This window comes from Rhinoderma darwinii, chromosome 4, assembly GCF_050947455.1.
Source record: "Rhinoderma darwinii isolate aRhiDar2 chromosome 4, aRhiDar2.hap1, whole genome shotgun sequence".
NCBI classification, from domain to species: domain Eukaryota; kingdom Metazoa; phylum Chordata; class Amphibia; order Anura; family Rhinodermatidae; genus Rhinoderma; species Rhinoderma darwinii.
In genome coordinates, this window is record NC_134690.1 from 278,113,131 (window position 1) to 278,137,625 (window position 24,495).

The window sequence follows — 24,495 nt, forward strand, 5'->3', positions numbered from 1 at the left end:
GCTCAGCAGGACGTAATAGCACTGACCTGAGCGCGAAGGGGTTAAGGAAAAATAACATCAAAGAGAATGAAAGCAGATTATTCCCTCCCAAAGTCCCGGTGCATGCTGTTCACATTTTGCGATAGAACGGGAGACAAGGCAGACACTCCCAAAATCTGTTTGGGGAGAGACAATTCTGTCCAGCTATCTGCTAGAGGTTTTCCACTAATGCCTTTACAGGCATCGTCCAGATTTCAGCATAAATATTTTTAGGACGGGATCCAGCTGGCAAAGGATCCAGAGCAGACTTTTGTAAGGATTGCCGGGTACAAAAACCTATATCTAGGCAAGGTGTCATGAGCCGTTATTTGTTCTGGAGACATATATTCATATAACACATATCTGTGTTAGACCAAGATATACTTAGATAGGGTTGTTTAAAGACCCTTGGCTCAAAGTTCTTTCACTGGTACCTTTGTGTTGTAAGTGTAATCCAAGTTCCAACACTTTTAACAGGACGAAATCCAGCTTTATAGCAAAGGTCCAGAAGAGCCTCTCTTTTCCATAGTTGTCCTCATGGCTTTTGACAGGTTTGTCTGGATCTCTCTCCCTTCGTGCCTCCTCACATACAAGTATAGTACAGGCACGGCTGAGCTCATTGCAGACTGAAGTAAGAATCCAGCAAGGTACACCGTGTGTGACATCAAACACACGTGTTAGGGGGTGATTGGCTAACATCTAAGTCACAGATGTGATGAAACGCGTTAGCCAATCACCCCCTAACACGTGTGTTTGACGTCACACACGGTGTACCTTGCTGGAATCTAACTTCAGTCTGCAATGAGCTCAGCCGTGCCTGTACTATACTAGCAGATAGCTGGACAGAATTGTCTCTCCCCAAACAGATTTTGGGAGTGTCTGCCTTGTCTCCCGTTCTAACGCAAAATGTGAACAGCATTCATCGGGACTTTGGGAGGGAATAATCTGCTTTCATTCTCTTGGATTGTAAAGGATCTGCCAGGCACAGCTTCGGGGTTAACTTCCTTAGGTAATCAGTCTTCACCTGAGTCTATCTCTCTGAGACTGATCCCAGCTTCCACCACTCAGGCTGGCAGGCTTAGGAGTGGGAGAGCCTATCGCAGCCTGGCCAGACTCAGCTAGCTCCCACCCTCTGTCTATTTATACCTGCCTTTCCTTTTCCTCCTTGCTTGTGATTCTTTCCGTGTGGTTTCCTGGCCCAGCTACAGCTCCTAACAATTTGATCCTGCTCCATTCTGACCCTGGCTTTCTGACTACTCTTCTGCTCTGCGTTTGGTACCTCGTGCTCTCCTGGTTTTACCTGGCTCGTTCACCACTCTGTTGCTCACGGTGTCGCCGTGGGCAACCGCCCCTTTCCCTTTGCTTTATATTCCCTTGTATGTTTTGTCTCGTGCACTTACTGAGCGTAGGGAAAGCCGCCCAGTTGTACCCTGTCGCCTATGGCGGGTCGGTGCAAGTAGGCAGGGACAGAGTGGCGGGTAGATTAGGGCTCACTTGTCCGTTTCCCTACCCCTATGATTACATAATCGCAAGCCCATATACCTAGTATACCCTGGTCCCTGACACTACTATGGACCCCCTTGAGACCCTGGCTCAGCAAATGCAGGGTCTCTCCCTACAGGTCCAGGCCCTGGCTCAGAAGGTCAACCAGCCTGAGGCTACCTTGGTGGTTCCCCTCACCTCAACTCCTGAACCCCACCTCAAGTTGCCCGACCGGTTCTCAGGGGACCGGAGGGCTTTTCTCTCCTTTCGGGAGAGTTGCAGGCTTTACTTTCGCTTAAAGCCCCACTCCTCAGGTTCTGAGAGCCAGCGAGTGGGTATATTTATGTCCCAGCTCCAGGACGGGCCCCAAGAATGGGCCTTCTCCTTGGCTCCTGACGCCCCTGAACTTTCCTCCGTTGATCTTTTCTTTTCTGCTCTCGGACTCATTTATGACGAGACTGACAAGACTGCCTTTGCGGAGAGTCAGCTGGTGACCTTACGTCAGGGTAAGAGACCTGTTGAGGAGTATTGTTCTGACTTTAGGAAGTGGTGCGTAGCTTCTCGGTGGAATGACCCTGCCTTAAGGTGCCAGTTTAGGTTTTGTCTGTCGAATGCCCTGAAAGACCTGCTAGTTAGCTATCCCTCTTCTGACTCCCTAGACCAGGTTATGGTTTTAGCGGTACGACTTGACCGACGTCTCAGGGAACGACAACGTGAACGTTTATGTGTTCTCTCCTCCGACTCCCCCATGATGCCTCCCGAGGTTCCGTTGCTTCGTTCTTCCCCGGAAGACTCAGAGGTACCTATGCAACTCGGGGCCTTCGTGTCCCCCCAACAACATAGAGATTTCCGCAGGAAGAATGGTCTCTGCTTCTACTGTGGGGATGACAAGCATCAAGTGAACAACTGTCCTAAGCGTAAGAATGCAGCCGGAGAACTTCCACGCCTAAGTGATCATCGGGGAGGTCACTTGGGCGCACAGGTATTTCCCGTAAATATGAAACGTAATAAGATCTTGCTTCCCTTTCAGGTCTCTTTTGGTGGTAGGTCTGCTACCGGCAGCGCCTTCGTGGAATCAGGGTCCTCTGCTAATATCATGTCTGTGGAATTTGCTATGTCTCTTGCTATGCCTTTGATTGATTTGCCTAAACCTGTCCCGGTAGTGGGTATCGACTCCACTCCTCTTGCTAATGGTTATTTTACACAGCATACCCCTGTTTTTGAACTCCTTGTTGGCTCCATGCATTTGGAGCAGTGCTCTGTACTGTTGATGCAGGGATTATCGTCCGATTTGGTTTTAGGCCTTCCCTGGTTGAAGTTGCATAATCCCACGTTTGACTGGAATACTGGGGAGCTTACCAAATGGGGTAATGAATGTTTGACGTCATGTTTTTCTGTTAATTCTATTTCTCCCCCTGAGGAAGTGAACACGCTACCTGAGTTTGTTCGGGACTTCGCTGATGTTTTCTCTAAGGAGGCCTCCGAAGTGTTACCTCCTCATAGAGAATACGATTGCGCTATCGAATTGGTACCAGGAGCTAAGCTTCCTAAGGGTAGGATATTTAATCTTTCTTGTCCCGAACGTGAAGCCATGAGAGAGTATATCCAGGAATGCCTGGCCAAGGGTTACATTCGCCCCTCTACTTCTCCGGTAGGTGCTGGCTTCTTCTTCGTAGGGAAGAAGGATGGTGGTCTTAGGCCATGCATTGACTACTGTAACCTGAATAAGGTCACTGTAAGGAACCAGTATCCCCTTCCTTTGATTCCTGATCTCTTTAATCAGGTTCAGGGGGCCCAATGGTTCTCTAAGTTTGATCTACGGGGGGCGTATAACCTTATCCGCATCAAAGAGGGGGATGAGTGGAAGACTGCATTTAACACGCCCGAAGGTCATTTCGAATACCTCGTCATGCCCTTTGGGTTGTGTAATGCGCCGGCGGTCTTCCAGAATTTCATAAATGAGATTTTGAGAGATTACCTGGGGATATTTCTTGTAGTGTACCTTGATGACATACTGGTGTTTTCCAAGGACTGGCCCTCCCACATTGAGCATGTCAGGAAGGTGCTCCAGGTCCTTCGGGAAAACAAACTGTTTGCAAAAACCGAAAAATGTGTGTTTGGGGTACAGGAGATACCATTTTTGGGTCAAATCCTCACTCCTCATGAATTCCGCATGGACCACGCCAAGGTTCAGGCTGTGGCAGAATGGGTCCAACCTGCCTCGCTGAAGGCGTTACAGTGTTTTTTGGGGTTCGCTAATTATTACAGGAGATTCATTGCTAACTTCTCGGTCATCGTTAAGCCTCTTACGGACCTCACTCGCAAAGGTGCTGATCTCCTCCACTGGTCTCCAGAGGCTGTCCAGGCTTTTGAGGTCCTTAAGAAGAGCTTTATCTCGGCCCCGGTGCTGGTTCAGCCCAACCAAATGGAGCCATTTATCGCGGAAGTCGACGCATCCGAGGTGGGAGTGGGGGCTGTCTTGTCCCAGGGTACCAGGTCCTCACCCATCTCCGCCCCTGTGCCTACTTCTCCAGGAAGTTTTCGCCCACTGAGAGTAACTATGATATTGGCAACCGCGAACTCTTAGCCATTAAATGGGCATTTGAAGAGTGGCGCCACTTCCTGGAGGGGGCTAGACACCAGGTAACGGTCCTTACCGACCACAAGGATCTGGTTTTCCTAGAATCTGCCCGGAGGCTAAACCCGAGACAAGCTCGATGGGCGCTATTTTTTACCAGATTCAACTTTTTGGTTACCTATAGGGCTGGGTCTAAAAATATTAAGGCCGATGCACTGTCGCGTAGCTTCATGGCCAGCCCTCCTTCGGAGGAAGATCCTGCTTGTATTTTGCCTCCCGGTATAATCATTTCTTCTATTGATTCTGATTTAGTCTCTGAAATTGCAGCTGATTAAGGTTCAGCCCCCGGGAACCTTCCTGAGGACAAGCTGTTTGTTCCCCTGCAATACCGGCTAAGGGTACTTAGGGAAAATCATGACTCCGCACTATCTGGTCATCCAGGCATCCTGGGTACCAAACACCTCATTGCCAGAAACTATTGGTGGCCTGGCTTGCCTAAAGACGTTAAGGCCTACGTCGCCGCTTGTGAGGTTTGTGCTAGGTCCAAGACTCCCAGGTCCCGACCAGCGGGCTTACTACGTTCGTTGCCCATTCCCCAGAGACCTTGGACACATATCTCCATGGATTTTATCACCGATTTGCCTCCATCCCAAGGCAAGTCGGTGGTGTGGGTGGTAGTAGACCGCTTCAGTAAGATGTGCCACTTTGTGCCCCTCAAGAAACTACCCAACGCCAAGACGTTAGCTACCTTGTTTGTCAAACACATCCTGCGTCTCCATGGGGTCCCTGTCAATATTGTTTCGGAAAGAGGGGTACAATTTGTTTCTTTGTTTTGGAGAGCCTTCTGTAAGAAGTTGGAGATTGATCTGTCCTTCTCCTCTGCTTTCCATCCTGAAACCAATGGCCAAACTGAGAGGACTAATCAATCTCTAGAACAATATTTAAGGTGTTTTATCTCTGACTGTCAATATGATTGGGTCTCATTCATTCCCCTCGCTGAATTTTCCCTTAATAACCGGGTCAGTAACTCGTCAGGGGTCTCCCCTTTTTCTGTAATTTTGGGTTTAATCCACGGTTCTCCTCCGTTTCACCTGGTAGTTCCAACAATTCCGAGGTAGAGGTCGTTCATCGGGAACTGTGCACAGTCTGGGCCCAGGTTCAGAAGAACCTAGAGGCGTCCCAGAGCATACAAAAAACTCAGGCTGATAGAAAACGTTCTGCTAACCCCTTGTTTATGGTCGGGGATCTGGTGTGGTTATCATCTAGGAACTTGCATCTTAAAGTCCCGTCCAAGAAGTTTGCTCCCCGGTTTATTGGGCCGTATAAGGTCATTGAAGTCCTCAATCCTGTCTCCTTCCGGCTGGAGTTACCCCCATCTTTTCGTATACACGACGTGTTTCATGCCTCCCTCCTTAAACGCTGCTCCCCGTCCTTGGCTCCCTCGAGGAGACCTCCTTAGGAGTGGGAGAGCCTATCGCAGCCTGGCCAGACTCAGCTAGCTCCCGCCCTCTGTCTATTTATACCTGCCTTTCCTTTTCCTCCTTGCTTGTGATTCTTTCCGTGTGGTTTCCTGGCCCAGCTACAGCTCCTAACAATTTGATCCTGCTACATTCTGACCCTGGCTTTCTGACTACTCTTCTGCTCTGCGTTTGGTACCTCGTGCTCTCCTGGTTTTACTTTACTCGTTCACCACTCTGTTGCTCACGGTGTCGCCGTGGGCAACCGCCCCTTTCCCTTTGCTTTATATTCCCTTGTATGTTTTGTCTCGTGCACTTACTGAGCGTAGGGAAAGCCGCCCAGTTGTACCCTGTCGCCTATGGCGGGTCGGTGCAAGTAGGCAGGGACAGAGTGGCGGGTAGATTAGGGCTCACTTGTCCGTTTCCCTACCCCTATCATTACATGGATGTTATTTTTCCTTAAACCACATAATATCATTGTATCATCTTGTTAAACATATGTCTGGACGCATGTATTTAATTGTCGGTATATTGCAATAGCTCTTGCATTAATGTCAGTAACTCATTTCTATGAATGTTAATAATCCAATTCTATGCACAATGAATTTTCATAAATATGACAATTGTGCATGTATAATGAAATTTATATCAATACTTTAAAAAAATCAAAATAATGAATAATTTTGTATATTTGTTTAAACAGCTTTATCTTGTATTTATTTTTTAGCCAAAGTGTGCTGGTTGGTCCATCAGCTTTTCGTTTTTATTTTTTGCTATATTCGTTTTGGACGACACCGTGCAATATATATTGCATTTCTTTTTGGGTTATTCAAAAGGATAATATTTTTTCTTTTTGTCATAAAGTACAGTATATGTTTTACAAAAGAGAAAGCTGTTTCCAAAGCAATTTGGAATTTATACACCGTGTTCCAAATTATTATGCACATTGGATTTAAGTGTCTTTAACATTTAATTATTAGTTTTTCAATTAAACCCCTGGATGGTATTGTGTCTTAGGGCTCTTTGGATCATTGTAATCAATCTCAGACACCTGTGATAATTAGTTTGCCAGGTGTGCCCAATCAAAGCAAAACTACTTAAGAAGGACTTTCCACATTATTAAGCAGGCCACAGGTTTCAAGCAATATGAGAAAGAAAAAGGATCTCTCTGCTGCCGAAAAGCGTGAAATAGTTCAATACCTTGGACAAGGTATGATAACATTGGATATTTCAAGAAAACTTAAGCGTGATCATCGTACTGTGGAAAGATTTGTGGCTGATTCAGAGCACAGATGGGTTCGTTCAGATAAAGGCATAATGAGGAAGGTTTCTGCCAGCCAAATTAATAGGATTATGAGAGCAACTGCTAAAATGCCATTGCAAAGCAGCAAACAGGTATTTGAAGCCGCTGGTGCCTCTGGAGTCCCGCGAACCTCAAGGTGTAGGATCCTCCAGAGGTTTGCAAGTGTGCATGAAGCTATTATTCGGCCCCCCCCCCCTAAACAATGCTCACAAGCAGAAACGGTTGCAGTGGGCTCAGAAATACATGAAGACTAATTTTCAAACCGTTTTGTTTACTGATGAGTGCCGTGCAACCCTGGATGGTCCAGATGGATGGAGTAGTGGATGGTTGGTGAATGGCCACCATGTCCCAACAAGGCTGCGATGTCAGCAAGGAGGTGGCGGAGTCATGTTTTGGGCTGGAATCATGGGGAGAGAGCTGGTAGGCCCCTTTTCGGTTCCCTGACGGTGTGAAAGTGACCTCTGTAAAGTACATAGAGTTTATGACTGACCACTTTCTTCTGTGGTACAAAAAGAAGAACCGTGCCTTCCGTAGCAAAATTATCTTCATGCATGACAATGTACCATCTCATGATGCATGTTATTTTTCGCTGATTTTCTTAAATAGTTGATGCAAATGACAGTCAGTATAATCTTCAAGCCATCAACCGTTGGAGTATAATGTGAATTTTATTGAACAAATCTAATGATAACAGGTTTTTTTTTTAAGTAAAAAACTCAAAATGCACTGTTTCAAATTATTATGCACAACAGAGATCAAAACATTTTAAAGGTTGTAAAGAGAACTAAAATGGTAATCTGTTGATTTTGCAGCATCAGGTCATATTTACAGAAATCAAAAGCTCTTTCAATAAAAAAAAACTTAACAGGCCAAGTTACATGTTAACATAGGACCTCTTCTTTGATATCACCTTCACAGTTCTTGCATCCATTGAATTTGTGAGTATTTGGACAGTTTCTGCTTGAATATCTTTGCAGGATGCCAGAATAGCCTCCCAGAGCTTCTGTTTTGATGTGAACTGCCTCCCACCCGCATAGATATTTTGCTTGAGGATGCTCCAAAGGTTCTCAATAGGGTTGAGGTCAGGGGAACATGGGGGCCACACCATGAGTTTCTCTCTTATGCCCATAGCAGCCAATGACACAGAGGTATTCTGCAGCAGCATGAGATGGTGCATTGTCATGCATGAAGATAATTTTGCTACGGAAGGAATGGTACTTCTTTTTGTACCACGGAAGAAAGTGGTCAGTCATAAACTCTACGTACTTTGCAGAGGTCATTTTCACACTGTCAGGGATGCTATAGGGGCCTACCAGCTCTCTCCCCAGGATTCCAGCCCAAAACATGACTCAGCCACCTCCTTGCTGACGTCGCAGCCTTGTTGGGACATGGCGGCCATTCACCAACCATCCACTACTCCATCCATCTGGACCATCCAGAGTTACACGGCACCCATCAGTAAACAAAACGGTTTGAAAATTAGTCTTCATGTATTTCTGAGCCCACTGCAATCGTTTCTGCTTGTGAGCATTGTTTAGGGGTGGCCGAATAATAGCTTTATGCACACTTGCAAACCTCTGGAGGATCCTACACCTTGAGGTTCGCAAGATTCCAGAGGCACCAGCGGCTTCAAATACCTGTTTGTTGCTTTGCAATGGCATTTTAGCAGCTGCTCTCCTAATCCTATTAATCTGTCTGGCAGAAACCTTCCTCATTAAGCCTTTATCTGAACGAACCCGTCTGTGCTCTGAATCAGCCACAAATCTTTTCACAGTACGATGATCACGCTTAAGTTTTCTTGAAATATCCAATGTTTTCTTACCTTGTCCAAGGTATTGCACTATTTCACGCTTTTCGGCAGCAGAGAGATCCTTTGTCTTTCCGATATTGCTTGAAACCTGTGGCCTGCTTAATAATGTGGAACGTCCTTCTTAAGTAGTTTTCCTTTGATTAGACATACCTGGCAAACTAATTATCACAGGTGTCTGAGATTGATTACAATGATCTAAAGAGCTCTAAGACACAATACCATCCATGAGTTTAATTGAAAAACTAATAATTAGATGTTTATGACACTTAAATCCAATGTGCATAATAATTTGGAACACGGTGTATGTGTTTCTTCCATCAGCTAATGGATCAGGAGTGTTATAGCAACAAGTCAGCTTTATCAGGCAGGTCGTCACATTCTATTCAATCAGCACTTGCAAACAGACAACCAATCAACGCATAGCGTTCTGGGCCAATCTATCCAATTAACGTCTTCCTCGGTACGAAGCCGCAGCCTTTCCAGATCTTTCCTCAGGATTTAGCGAATGAGGAAGCTAGGCGATATTCCACCAATCAGCGCTTGTATGAGACTGATTGATGGTTGTTGTAACTAATGAGGAGGCAGGGATTGGTGGTCGGGCCTTCGTTGCGGAGTGTTGGGTATTTTTAGTGAAGCTTCTGGTGAGGTAAAAGACGAGACATGGCTGAGAGTGACTGGGACACCGTGACTGTGCTGAGGAAGAAGGGCCCGACCGCTGCGCAGGACAAGTCCAAGCAGGTAAAGTATGCTGAGGTCGTGGAGGGGGCGTGAGAACGTTACCTCAGATACTCCTGAGGAGAAATCTCGTACATGTTCGTGTTACTCTACTGAGGCTGTGAGCAGACAAAGAGCCAGCGCCCGACACTGCGCTCTGAATATCCTCTTACCTAGCGCCATTTTGTGTGGCGTTCCTCTGACGCCAAGGTGTGGCTACGTTGTGGAGGATGGAGCGTGACGTCACATTTTAAACCAATGAAAAATCGGGCTTCAAATAAACTTTCGAAAACATATAATGGATTGTCTGTAAAGAAAAAAAAATTCCAGAAGCATAGGCAGCTCTACCTTATTTCAAAAGTGCATGGTATGTAGTAAAAGGTAGGCATTCTTAGGCCCTGTTCACACAGAGTATTTTGCAGGCAGAAAAAAAATCTGTCTCAAAATACCTTCAGGAATTTTGAGGCAGATTTTGACCTGCCTGCACTTTCTTGCTACGGTTTTGGTGGCATTTAACACAGCGTTTTTAAGACGCGGACATTTAATGTCGCGGGGAAAAAATTATTTCTCTGCCCATCATTCTGTCAGATGGAACCGCGGGAAAAAAAAGCATGTTGCTTTTTTTTCCGAGAGAGGCTAAATCTGCAAAAAAATGCCTATGCCTCGCATTGAAATCAATGGAAGGCGGTTTCGGGCGTTTTGTGGCGCGGATTCCAGCGTGTTTCCACATCTAAATTAGCACCAATAAAACTCTGTGTGAGCAGGGCCTTATACTGTAGAGAAAATCCACATATCTTCTGACATGTCACAGTGACGTGATAAAAGATGCTATGGGTGGGTGTCAGTGAGCTCTCACCTCCATAGAATCCAAAATTGGTAAGGCTAAAGACCTATATAGATTGCTTGCATCCATTTGGAAAATGTCAGTGTTTTGTATCTCTGGAAGCCACTGAATTCTTATGCTGTAGCAGCTTGAAAATCTTTATCCTGATATGTATTTAAAGGTGGATAGAAAATATAGAGCTATACAGCTCACAATAAATCAAAGAAAATGTCAGTTCTTTACATGTGATAACTAAATAACTAAATTAAAACATGTAAAGCTAAGTTTTTCATACTACCAATTTTGGCCATTACATTTGGCCTATATATTGGGAAATGCTCCTGACGTATATTTATGTCTAACGCCTTTAGACTTCTATTAGCTAGACGTACTGTAGACCAAAAGAGTGTCCTTTTGGCAAACTTTTGCCAATATATGTTATAGTCAATGGCACTTATCAGTACAGTACAGACATAAAGTTGCATACATCTGGGGCTTATGTTCCATGGCACTTTTCAAACATCTAACCCCTTCCTAACCTTCGCCGTATATATATACACGGTGGAGGTCATGGGGTGGGGCAGTATGGAGCAGGCTCACGGGCTGTGTCCGCTAGATAAGATGAGCGTGTCAGCTGCATGTTACAGCCAACACTTCAGTGCAATGAGCAGAATAACTCTAGTTTAACCCCTTAGATCCCATGGTCAATAGCCGCCATTGCATATAAGCCGATAGAAACAGGAGTTGACCCCCTCTGACGTCCCATCGACACTCCCCCGCGACACGTTGAGAGTGCTGATGGCTGTTATGGCACCCTGGGGACTTAATGGGGGCCCCCAGGTATGCTATCTTTGTGATCCTCTAGCAGGGCTTAATAGGAGCCTGTAAAAATACTAATATACTGCAATACCGAAGTATTGCAGTATATCGTTCAATCAGTCTAATGATTTCTGGTTCAAGTCCTCTAGGTGGACTAATAAAAATATTCAAAGTTAAAAAATCCCACCTATTACTCCAAAAGCAACGTAAAATAAAAATTAACCTAACTAGTATCGCCAAGCCCTTAAAAGTCTGAACTATTAAAATACAACATTATTTAACCCGCACAGTGAACGCAGTAAAAAAAAAAATTAAAAAAAATATATATATGTATATGTATGTGCAGCGTAGTTTTCCACCTTACAGAGGTCGCCTTGTCGTGGCAGGTGGGCAAACACTTTCTGATCAAAATGTGCACTAAGAACCTCCCTATTATAAGTAGAATTAGCTTTAGTGCATATTTATTTATATTTAATGGTTTAGGTGGCATTAGTGTCGCAGTGTGCTGTCGCCATTCTTTTTCTGCTATATATGTGTGTATATATATATATATATATATATATATATATATTTATATATATATATATATATATACAGCGTGGGCCATTTATATGGATACACCTAAATAAAATGGGAATGGTTGGTGATATTAACTTCCTGTTTGTGGCACATTAGTATATGGGAGGGGGGAAACTTTTCAAGCTGGGTGTTGACCATGGCAGCCATTTTGAAGTCGGCCATTTTGTATCCAACTTTAGTTTTTTCAATGGGAAGAGGGTCATGTGACACATCAAACTTATTGAGAATTTCACAAGAAAAATAATGGCGTGCTTGGTTTTAACGTTACTTTATTCTTTCATGAGTTATTTACAAGTTTCTGACCACTTATAAAATGTGTTCAAAGTGCTGCCCATTGTGTTGGATTGTCAATGCAACCCTCTTCTCCCACTCTTCACACACTGATAGCAACACCGCAGAAGAAATGCTAGCACAGGCTTCCAGTATCCGTAGTTTCAGTTGCTGCACATCTCGTATCTTCACAGCATAGACAATTGCCTTCAGATGACCCCAAAGATAAAAGTCTAAGGGAGTCAGATCGGGAGACCTAGGGGGCCATTCAACTGGCCCACGACGACCAATCCACTTTCCAGGAAACTGTTCATCTAGGAATGCTCGAACCTGACACTCATAATGTGGTGGTGCACCATCTTGCTGGAAAAACTCAGGGAACGTGCCAGCTTCAGTGCATAAAGAGGGAAACACATCATCATGTAGCAATTTCAGATATCCCGTGGCCTTGAGGTTTCCATTGATGAAGAATGGCCCCACTTTCTTTGTACCCCATATACCACACCATACCATAAATTTTTGTGTTCCAACAGTCTTGGAGGGATCTATCCAATGTGGGTTAGTGTCAGACCAATAGCGGTGGTTTTGTTTGTAAACTTCACCATTCACATAAAAGTTTGCCTCATCACTGAACAAAATGTTCTGTGTAAACTGAGGGTCCTGTTCCAATTTTTGTTTTGCCCATTCTGCAAATTCAGTGCACCGATCTGGGTCATCCTCTTTGAGATGCTGCAGCAGCTGGAGTTTGTAAGGGTACCATTTGTGAGTAGCTAATATCCGCCGAAGGGATGTTCGACTGATGCCACTCTCCTGTGAAATGCGGTGAGTTCTACGCTGTGGGCTAGGACAGCCACTGATGTTTCTTCATCAGTGACAGTTTTCATGTGTCCACATTTGGGCAATTCCAACACTGAACCAGTTTCACGAAACTTGGCAAGCAGTTTGCAAACTGTAGCATGGGAGATGGGTGGTCTCGTAGGGTGTCTTGCATTGAAATCTGCTGCAATGACCCAGGTACTGCGTTCTCCAGACATCAACACAATTTCTATCCGGTCCTCGCGTGTTAACCTCTGCGACATGTCAATGGCTGTAAACAAAGAGAAGCTTGTAAATAACTCATGAAAGAATAAAGTAACGTTAAAACCAAGAACACCATTGTTTTTCTTGTGAAATTCTCGATAAGTTTGATGTGTCACATGACCCTCTTCCCATTGAAAAAACTAAAGTTCGATACAAAATGGCCAACTTCAAAATGGCCACCATGGTCAACACCCAGCTTGAAAAGTTTCCCCCCTCCCATATACTAATGTGCCACAAACAGGAAGTTAATATCACCAACCATTCCCATTTTATTTAGGTGTATCCATATAAATGGCCCACCCTGTATATATATATATATATATATATATATATATATATATATATTTATATATATATATATATATATATATTTATATATATATATATATATATATATATATACCAGAATCGCAGTTTTTTTGGTCACCTCATCTCCCACAAAAAATGGAATAAAAAGTGATGAAAAAGTCTTCTGTACCCCAAAATGGTACCAATAAAACGTCGCCCCACAAAAAAATAAGCTCTCACACCACTTAATTCGTATAAAAATAAAAAAGTTATGACTTTCAGAATAAGGAGCCACAAAACAAATTTAATTTTTATAAATTTTTTCCCTTGTAAAAGTAGTAAAACATAAAAGGAACTATAATAATTTGGTATCACCGTAATCGGATTGGCCTGCAGAAAAAAGGTAACATGTTGTTTTTACCACACGGTGAATGCCGTAAAAACAAAACCCAAAAAAACAATGTAGGAATCACTATTTTTTCCATCAACAAAGACATTATTTTCCAGTTTCCCAGTACATTATATGTTACAATAAATGGTGCCATGAAAATCTACAATTTGTCCTGCAAAAATCAAGCCCCGTACGGTTATATCAATGGAAAAATAGAGTGTAAAATAAAAATGAAATTCCCAAAAAATGGCTATAGAGGGAAGGGGTTAAAATATAACAGAACCAATTTTTTGTGTATAAATATCTGACTATTCAGATGATATGTTAGACCATGTTTGATGAAGAGACATACAGTGAAGGAAATAAGTATTTGATCCCTTGCTGATTTTGTAAGTTTGCCCACTGTCAAAGACATGAACAGTCTAGAATTTTTAGGCTAGGTTAATTTTACCAGTGAGAGATAGATTATATATATATATAAATTAAAAAAAAAAAAAAATCACATAGTCAAAATTATAGATATTTATTTGCATTGTGCACAGAGAAATAAGTATTTGATCCCGTACCAACATTTAAGAGTTCAGCCTCCTCCAGACTAGTTACACGCTCCAAATTACCTTGGTGCCTGCATTAAAGACAGCTGTCTTAAATGGTCACCTGTATAAAAGACTCCTGTCCACAGACTCAATTATCAGTCTGACTCTAACCTCTACAACATGGGCAAGACCAAAGAGCTTTCTAAGGATGTCAGGGACAAGATCATAGACCTGCACAAGGCTGGAATGAGCTACAAAACCATAAGTAAGACGCTGGGTGAGAAGGAAACAACTGTTGGTGCAATAGTAAGAAAATGGAAGACAAACAAAATGACTGTCAATCGACATCGATCTGGGGCTCCATGCAAAATCTCACCTCATGGGGTATCCTTGATCCTGAGGAAGGTGAGAGCTCAGCCGAAAACTACACGGGGGGAACTTGTTAATAATCTCAAGGCAGCTGGGACCACAGTCACTAAGAAAACCATTGGTAACACATTAGCCGTAATGGATTAAAATCCTGCAGTGCCCGCAAGGTCCCCCTGCTCAAGAAGGCACATGTACAGGTCCGTCTGAAGTTTGCAAATGAACATCTGGATGATTCTGAGAGTGATTGGGAGAAGGTGCTGTGGTCAGATGAGACTAAAATTGAGCTCTTTAGCATTAACTCAACACGCCGCATTTGGAGGAAGAGAAATGCTGCCTATGACCCAAAGAACACCGTCCCCACTGTCAAGCATGGAGGTGGAAACATTATGTTTTGGGGGTGTTTCTCTGCTAAGGGCACAGGACTACTTCACCGCATCAATGGGAGAATGGATGGAGCCATGTACCGTCAAATCCTGAGTGACAACCTCCTTCCCTCCACCAGGACATTAAGAATGGCTTGTGGCTGGGTCTTCCAGCACGACAATGACACGAAACATACAGCCAAGGCAACAAAGGAGTGTTTCAAAAAGAAGCACATTAAGGTCATGGAGTGGCCTAGCCAGTCTCCAGACCTTAATCCCATCGAAAACTTATGGAGGGAGCTGAAGATCCGAGTTGCCAAGCGACAGCCTCGAAATCTTAATGATTTACAGATGATCTGCAAAGAGGAGTGGGCCAAAATTCCATCTAACATGTGTGCAAACCTCATCATGAACTACAAAAAACGTCTGACTGCTGTGCTTGCCAACAAGGGTTTTGCCACCAAGTATTAAGTCTTGTTTGCCAAAGGGATCAAATACTTATTTCTCTGTGCACAATGCAAATAAATTTATATAATTTTGACAATGTGATTTTCAGTTTTTTTTTAAATATAATCTATCTCTCACTGGTAAAATTAACCTAGCCTAAAAATTCTAGACTGTTCATGTCTTTGACAGTGGGCAAACCAGCAAGGGATCAAATACTTATTTCCTTCACTGTAAGTAATGTTGAAAACACTTATTAAAAGCGTTTGTCATCATCACAATTTCAGCTGCTCTATTTTGTAGGTATTCTTCCCTAGAAGCATTACATACTTTTAAAGAGCATCTCTGTTATATGTATCAGAAGGGAGGCACCCGCATCAAGGGTCCTCATTGTCTTGTGAGTCCCTACCCTCATACAAATAACACTCTTGAGGACCCTTGACCCGGGTTGCGAACTTACGTATTTTGGCCAAAATATCTTCTAATACCTCATGTTTATCATGGATATATTTTTTCAGGATGCAGCCAGGTTTTTATGATGCTGGGGGATGTTGGGGTATCAGTACTTAGTGGGGTGCACCTAGGCAGTGCTGGGCAGCACGCCTAATCTAATAGTATGAGAGTGATTAATAGGCTGCAAACCAGCATGGTGCACTACAAGTAACCATGTGAGGGGCACCCTTGTATAAGCTTTATCTGTGTGCAATGATAATGCTAAGCACCTATCCCCTCATGAATAGTGGGTGTGAGAGTGGCAGTATTTTGTTCCTGTGTAACCTTCCTCCATGTAGCATAGTGCTTTTCTTCATCCTGCTGGGAGCTGGCATTTGAGCTTGCCCTTGTATCAGTAAGTATGGTTTTTCTTCTGTGTTTTTTTTTTTAAAGTAAATATATGTCCCCTTTTTCTGTGGTTTGGAATTTGTTTGAGTATAGTATCATTTTTGAAGTTCAATGCGTGAAGGCTTTCCCTTCCAAAACAAATTAGATATGATACCATTCATAGAGATAAACACTCTGACATTGAGAAACATTGCTAAGTTTGCAAACATACAATATTTTTGGTAATAATACCATTTTGATCAAAGCCACTTTGTCAGTCGTGCTCAAAGAGAGCTTTTTCCACGTAGTCACTTATTCGTTAAGAGTTTTAAACAGGGGCGTCACGTTCTCTCTGGCCCAAAATTATTAAATTGCTCTGGAACGAATAGTTCCTGTTTTCAAATGGCATCAATATTGATATAGACCAGTTGATTTTCAAGCCCGAAAAATCACAAAATCTCCCAATAGCATTCAGCACAAGAGGGATTGCCATCTTCATATGGGTAAAAAAAATAAAGAATATCACCTGAATAGAGATAAAGCTTTTCCTCCTTTTTGGCTGTTCTTAAACCCTCTATCTCCAATGAATCTCTTAGACTAATCGCAAAGGGCTCTAAAATGATGAGGAGCATCCCTGGTGCACCTAGACATAGATAACAATTCAGTGTACTATTAATCATAGCTTTTCGGGCCTGATACGGATTTGTACCCATCTAGTAAAATTTGTTCCAAAACCAAAGCGTTTCAGGGATTGCGATAGAAAAATCCATTTATGCTGTCAAAATTGCGTCTAATGACAGAATTGAGCAGTCTAAATCATGTTCTTTGGGGTATTGTAGATTTAGGTAAATTGTATGGATATTGTATGTAGTGAATTTATTGGGCATAAAACCAGTTTGATCAGTATGGATTATATTAGAAATTACTTTAGAGAGTGTTTTAGCAAGTGTCTTAGCCAACTATTTTTCATCTCAATTGATCAAAGAGATTGATTTATATTATTCTGGTAAGAGAGGGTCTTTTCCGAGTTTAAGAATCAACATAATCACTGCTTTGTTCCAGGAAGTAGGGGATTCATTGACTCAAATACATAATTAAGTATTTGCAACAAAGCAGGGAGAAAACGTTGAATAAAATTCAAATGGAATTCCGTCCATACCTGGAGATTTATTGTTAGGGGCCTGGAAATTTGGTCATGGAAATTGGGGCATCAAGCATCTCTTTTTGAGCAGGTGATAGAGCGGGAAAGGAAATATAATTTAAGAGCTCTGCAAATTCAGATTGTAAATAGGATGCTGTCTAGGTATATAAGAGTCTTTTTAAAAAAAAATAATAATAAATTCAGTAATAATTAGATTTGTGTCGTTGGACAAGGCCCCCAGAGCGGTTTCTTATAGTTTTTATAGATGTCAGAGGGGATTGTTTTTTAATAACAGTAGCAAGAAGAGTTCCAGGCCTTCCACCCTCCGAATAGGATTGAAGTGTAATTCTGGATTGCCCCTCTTTAGCTTTGAAAAACAGCCAGTCCTTGTACTCATCTTGTGCTTTTTTTAAATTTTCTTTATTAGATTTGGAGTTGTCAAATATAGTTGAAGTCTTTCATATGCATTTCTAGTTTTAAGCGGTTTGTTTTTTTGCCCTTTTTTATTTTTCTTTACATAGAGAAATAGATTTTTAGTAAAGACCTCTAACGAAACTTTCATATTTTAATAGTTCAGGTTTTACTGGACGTAGCGATATCAATTTAGTTTCAATTATTTTTATTGAATGTTGTTTATACAAAGTAAAAACATAGCAATATAACCGGAAACACAATGTATTAGAAAATACAGTATATACCATCAAATCAAAGGATTATCTATGGCAATTCAAAGATATGAAAACTAGTACATCTACACATAGAAAAGTACATACACATCTTAAAACAGACAAAACAAAACATAACATATCATATAGCCAGCAGTGCTGCATGTGTAGAAAAAGGCATACAGATACAGGTACATCTTTCAGTAGGTAAGGATTGGAGTGAGCGAAGGGCAGAAGAAAATAAAGACCCAACAAGAGTATCCCCTACTTCATGGAACAGTAAGAACTCTCTGCCCAAGCAAAGCAATGTTTGACAAAAGTTGAGTATGTCAAATTTCCGTAAGCAATAGTTTTTTCATAAAAATATGATGTGTCTATCAGGGAAATTAATTCAGTCAAAGGTGGGATCTTGGAACTTTTTCAATATCTTGTCAAGACAATTTAAGCCATCAGAAGGATCTTACAAACAAGCCTCCTAAGTTGCGTAGGAACTATACCTAAAAAAAGATATACCATATGAGGAGAAATAGGAATTTTAAAGCAAAATATCTTCTCAAAGGGAGCAATCACTTCATCCCAATAAAGTTGTATAAGAGGACAGTCCCTTCACACGTGAAGAAGAGTTCCCTTACAGCCACAATTTCTCCAGCAGAGTGAAGATGTATTGGGGAACATTCGTTGCAATCTGTCCGGGGTATAGTACCAACGCAAGACCATTTTTACTGCAGTTTCAGCGTGAAATGCAGTGTAAAGAAGAATGCAACCATCCAAGGGCAGTGAACGATTGCTTATCTTCAAATGTCTTCCCCAGATCTCTCTCCCATTGTTTAATAGGGTACATTTTTTTGTAAAACATGTGTGGGGTTCAATCATGTTATATATAACTTTGAGACCCTTAGAGCCTCTGTTACACCACCCTATTAACTTGAGATTACAAAGTGAGTTCAAATAATTATGACGTCTAACAAATTGGCTAATCTGTATATCTAAACATATCTCATTGCAGTAATGTGTATTTTAACATCAAGCATTCAAAGCTTAATCACCGATTCCCTTCAAACAGTTTAGATAAAACAGTGATACCCTTCCTTTTAGATGTACTTAACGTTAAATCGGGAATAGATCGTACCAAGAAGTCTAGAGGGACATAAGATTTGAATAAAGGCAGGCGGTTCGTGGTTTCCTTATACAGAAAGGCCCAACAGATCAAAATAGCTTTAGTAAGTGGTGATATTTGGACAAATAAGGTATATTCCAAAACGGTAAAAACAATAATGCTTTTAGACTAATAGGAGATATATAAGAGGCCTCCATATGTACACAATGTTTAGTTACTTCAGAGTTCCACCAAGAGGAAATATGAGCAGCTAATGTAGCAACATAATAACCATATATACTAGGAATACCCAATACTCCCGATTGTTTATCCTTAATGAGGATACGCGAGGCAATCCACGGTTTCTTCTTCGCCCAGTTGGACTACATAAGGATTTTTTGAATTTGTTGAAAAAATGATTTAGGAAGAATAATTGAGAGGGTTCTAAAGAGATATAAAATCTTCGGTATCAATAGCATTTTAAATGTAGCTATTCTACCTGTCCATGCAATTCCAAATTTGTGTAGTCTAGAGGTTTCAGCTTGTGTTTCCCTTAAAGCAGGACCTAATTTGCCGTGTATGGAGCCCTGTGCGTGGAAGTTAAAGTAAGGCCCAAATAAGAGATGTCCTATGTGGTTTTAAGGAAATCTAGTGTAGATGAAGTTAGAAAGAGCGGGAGAATCTGTGTCTTTTGCGTGTGGAGTCTGTATAAGGAGATATGTCCAAAATGGCAAATACATTCCAAAGCAGTCTCCAACGACTGTTCTGGGTTTGAAAGTGAAAGCATAGAATCATCCGCATATAAATAAATGGTATGGGTTCTATTTCTGATCTTTAAACCCTGTATGTCTTTGTGAGTTCTCAAAAGCTGTGCTATGGGTTCCATTGATAGGATGGAGATAAGGGGTGACAGAGGACATCCCTGTTGGGTGCCAATGGAAATTAGAAAGTTGCCAGATAATACACCATTAGTATAAACACTCACTGAGGGGTTAGCTTATAAAGCTTTAAAGAGGCTATGTCACCAGATTCTCAAATCCCTATCTCCTATTGCATGTGATCGGCGCTGCAATGTAGATAACAGTAACGTTTTTTGTTTTTTTTAAAACGTTCATTTTTGGCCAAGTTATGAGCTATTTTATATATATGCAAATGAGGTTTGAAATGGACAACTGGGCGTTTTTTTTTCGTTATGTCCAACTGGGCGTGTATTGTGTTTTTAACTGGGCGTGTTTACGTGTATGACGCTGACCAATCAGTGACCAGTCAGCATCATACACTCCTCTACATTCATTTACACAGCAGCGATGTGCAGCCACATAAACAGAGATTAACGTTAATCAAGTGTCCTGATAATGAATACACATGATCATCCAGCCTGGACGTCATGTGTATTCAGAATCCTGACACTTCTGACTCTTTTCTTTGAGATTTCTAGTAAGGGAAACGAAATCTCGCGAGATTACGGAGGTAAACGAGGTTTCGTTTCCCTTGCTGGAAATCTCACAGAAAAGATTCAGAAGTGTCCTGATAATGAATACACATGATCATCCAGCCTGGACGTCATGTGTATTCAGAATCCTGACACTTCGGAATCTTTTCTGTGAGATTTCCAGCAAGTGAAACGAAATCTCGTTTACCTCTGTAATCTCGCGAGATTTAGTTTCCCTTGGTAGAAATCTCAAAGAAAAGATTCAGAAGTGTCAGGATTCTGAATACACATGACATCCAGGATGGATGGTCATGTGTATTCATTATCAGGACACTTGATTAACGTTAATCTCTGTTTATGTGGCTGCACATCGCTGCTGTGTAAATAAATGTAGAGGAGTGTATGATGCTGACTGGTCACTGATTGGTCAGCGTCATACACGTAAACACGCCCAGTTAAAAACACAATACATGCCCAGTTGGACATAACGAAAAAAAACGCCCAGTTGTCCATTTCAAACCTCATTTGCATATATATATATATAAAATAGCTCATATCTTGGCCAAAAATGAACGTTTAAAAAAAACCCAAAAAACTTTACTGTTATCTACATTGCAGCGCCGATCACATGCAATAGGAGATAGGGATTTGAGAATCTGGTGACAGAGCCTCTTTAATAGCTGTGAGTATGTCTCCACCAAAACCCATTGTTTTAGGAGTCGAGAAAGCGTAGGGCCAACAAATGCAGTCAATCGCCTTCTTGGCGTCTAAGGCTAACATCACTGAAGGAATTAGTCTTTTTTCAATATGATTTAGCAGCCCCACAACTCTCCTTATATTGTCAGATGCCTGTCTACCCATCACGAATCCCACCTAGTCTTCCTGTATCAGGGATGGGAGCAATGGAGCTAGTCTAGTCGCTATCAATTTTGCATATATTTTAATATATGTATTCAACAGGGAAATAGGCCTGAAGTTTTGAGGTGCATCCGTACGTTTCCCTGGTTTAGGGATTGTTACTATCAGCACCTTTTAATTTTCCTTCGTGAGAATACCAGATCGCATCACTGTCTGAAAAAAATCTTTGCAGTTAAGGTGTTAGATTATCCTGTAAGGATTTGTAATAAGTATTAATCAATCCATCTGGGCCAGGAGATTTCCCATGTGGGAGTTTATGAAGTGCAGCAGTATTTTCTTTATCTGATACAGGGGCGTTAAGTTCAGATATCTGATTAGTTGTTAGCTTTGATAATGGAATATTGTTCAAGAAATTTTGGATTTCCAAGTGGGATGGGTGTGGCTCAAATGGGTCGTCTTTTAGATTTTATAAGGAGTAGTAAAATTTCTTAAATTGGTTAGCAATATATTTGGGATGTAACACGTGTCCCTTCATGTTCTGGTCTATGAGATAGGGAATTTTCGATTTTTGATGGTGGTTTTTGAGACGGGCAGCAGGTAGTTTCCCCGCCTTATTATTTTGTGAGTAATATCTCACTTTGATTTTCGGTAAATTCTTCTCGTACTCCATCAACATGCAATTGTGTAGGTCTTGGCAAAGATGGGATAATTGTTTAGCGTATTGCGTAGATGGGGAGGAATTGTTTAACAATTCAATATTATGAACCTTTTGTGTACAGTAGCTATTCTTTTTTTTTTCACAATGTGACCGATACGAATGAAAGATCCTCTAATGAACGCCTTATGGGCATTCCATAAGGTATTAATACTCACTTCTGAAGTATCATTAGTTTGGAAATACTCCCTGTCTATCTCTTGTTTATATTTAGGGTGGGAAAGTAAAAAGGAGTTGCGTCTCCAAGCATATGTCTGGTTAGTGTTGTCATGTTCTTCCAATTTTAGGGTCAATGCTTCATGATCAGACCATTTTATGCCTTCTGTAGTCGCATCTCGCGTTAAGAACAGCGACTCTCTATAATAAACATGTCAATGCGGGAGGAGCTATTATGAGAATAAAAGGAGAAATCCCTTTCAGTGCTATGTTTAACCCGCCAAATATCATACAATTCCTTAAACCAAAGTAATGTGCGCAATGAGGCATTAGTTTGTTTATTACTGGTGGTAGATTCCAATGAGGAATCTATGACTGGGTAAAAGTCTTCGCATACTAAGAGCTTGCCTTCACAAAATGTATCAATCATTCTAAACATCTTAAGGAGGCATCTAATTTGGTGTCTGTGTGGAGCATATAGATTCACCAAAGTGTATTTTACATTATTAAGCAAACATATCAATAAAATATAACCACCATTGGGATCAATACATTCATGAAGTGGTTGAAAAGTTACCGTATTCTTTACAGCTATCGGAATGCCTCTAGACTTAGTCGTATAATGCGACTGGTAAATATGTGGAAAAGAATGACATCTTTCAATAAAAGGTGGGTCTTTTGGGCACCGAAAATATCACACGCCAGAGATTTAGCTTCAGACCACATAAAAGCTCTCTTCTGGGGAGTGTTAAAGGACGAGTGTCGCGAAAATTTTTTTTTTTATATCAATTTGCTTCTAGTGTTTTATTAAAAAATGTTTTATTTATTTGTGTGTTTGTGTTTTACTTTTTTTTATTTTTTAACTTTTTCTTGTCTATGAGGGCTGCCATTTTTTTTCCATCTCTGTATGTGTCGATTAACGACACATACAGACATGGAATACGGAACATACAGCCCCATAGTGAATGCGAACGGGGCCCGTTCCATCCACTATGCTGTACGCCGTCTGTGTGGGAACGGCGCATGCGCCGCTCCCACACAGTCAAAATTGAAGGTCTTCGGCCGAGCGACGTCCGGCGCCATTTTCTTGTGGACCGGAAGCCACGGCTGGACAGTAAGATTACTACTTCCGGTCGCGGCTTCCGGACTTGTGCACTTGGAGCGGAGGGAGTAGACGGAGCGGACGGACCAGAGGGAGCGGCGGCGGCAGGAGCAGGTAAGTTAGGTCTGTGTATGTACGTGTTTTAGTGTGTGATTACTACTGTATGTAAACCTACTACACTGTGTGTTAGCTCAAAAAATGGCGACACACAGTGTAGGAGGTTTGACCGTTCAATCCCCTTCTTTCTCCTGGCACTAGCCAGGATAAAGGAGGGGGGATTCTGTGAGCTCACTACAGCGAGTGTGTATTCTCAAATTTTGCAGCATAAAGCAATGTGCTTTACCACATGCCAATGCTGCAATTTTGGGAATTGCTCCATCTAGTGACCAGCACTGGGAAATTTTATAAATTAGAATCTAATTTATAATATTTCCTGACTCGTGAAAAAATTAAAAAAATTAGAACAATGTTTAATCACTTATACACTAACTGTTTAACTAAAAAAAAAAAATTATAATGGTTCTCACCGGTTAGTTTGTGGATCTTCTGTGTCGTCTGGGAGATGGTGCTTGGAACCCAGGCAACGCTTGGCACAGTGGGTAGAGGCGGTCGGATGGAAAGGCAGAAGTCAGGACAGAAAGCAGACGTCGTAACGGGTATGGAAGCAATAGGTCAAGGCAGGCGGCAGGCGCCGTAACGGGTATGGAAGCAATCGGTCAAGGCAGGCGGCAGGCAAGGATACTCAAGTTCAGGCAGAGGTCAGCAATGGGAAATCCAGACAAAGGCAGAAGGGAAGAAAACAGAGAACCATGGCACAGGAAAACTCACGGGGAACTTGGTTGAACAAGCACGGATTAAAGGAAGGAGGAAACTTAAATAGGAAGTCTTTTGAATTAAGGCGTGAGCAGGCACTTTAAGACAGAACGAGTCAGCGCACGCACCTTCTAGTGACTGCAGCCGCACATCGAGGATGACGGCTGCTGAGGAAGGTAAGGGATGCGCTTTCCTGACGCCGCTCAGGGCCAGCAGAGCGGCAGGATCTGGTAAGTGGAGCTCGGGATGAGCATGAGGTAATGGAGGGCGCAGGAACCGGAGCAGAGGCCGTGTGGAAGATGGGAAATGGCGAGGCAGCAGTTACAGTACCCCACCTTTACGCCCCCTCTTTTTTGGCTTGCTTGGAAACTTTTG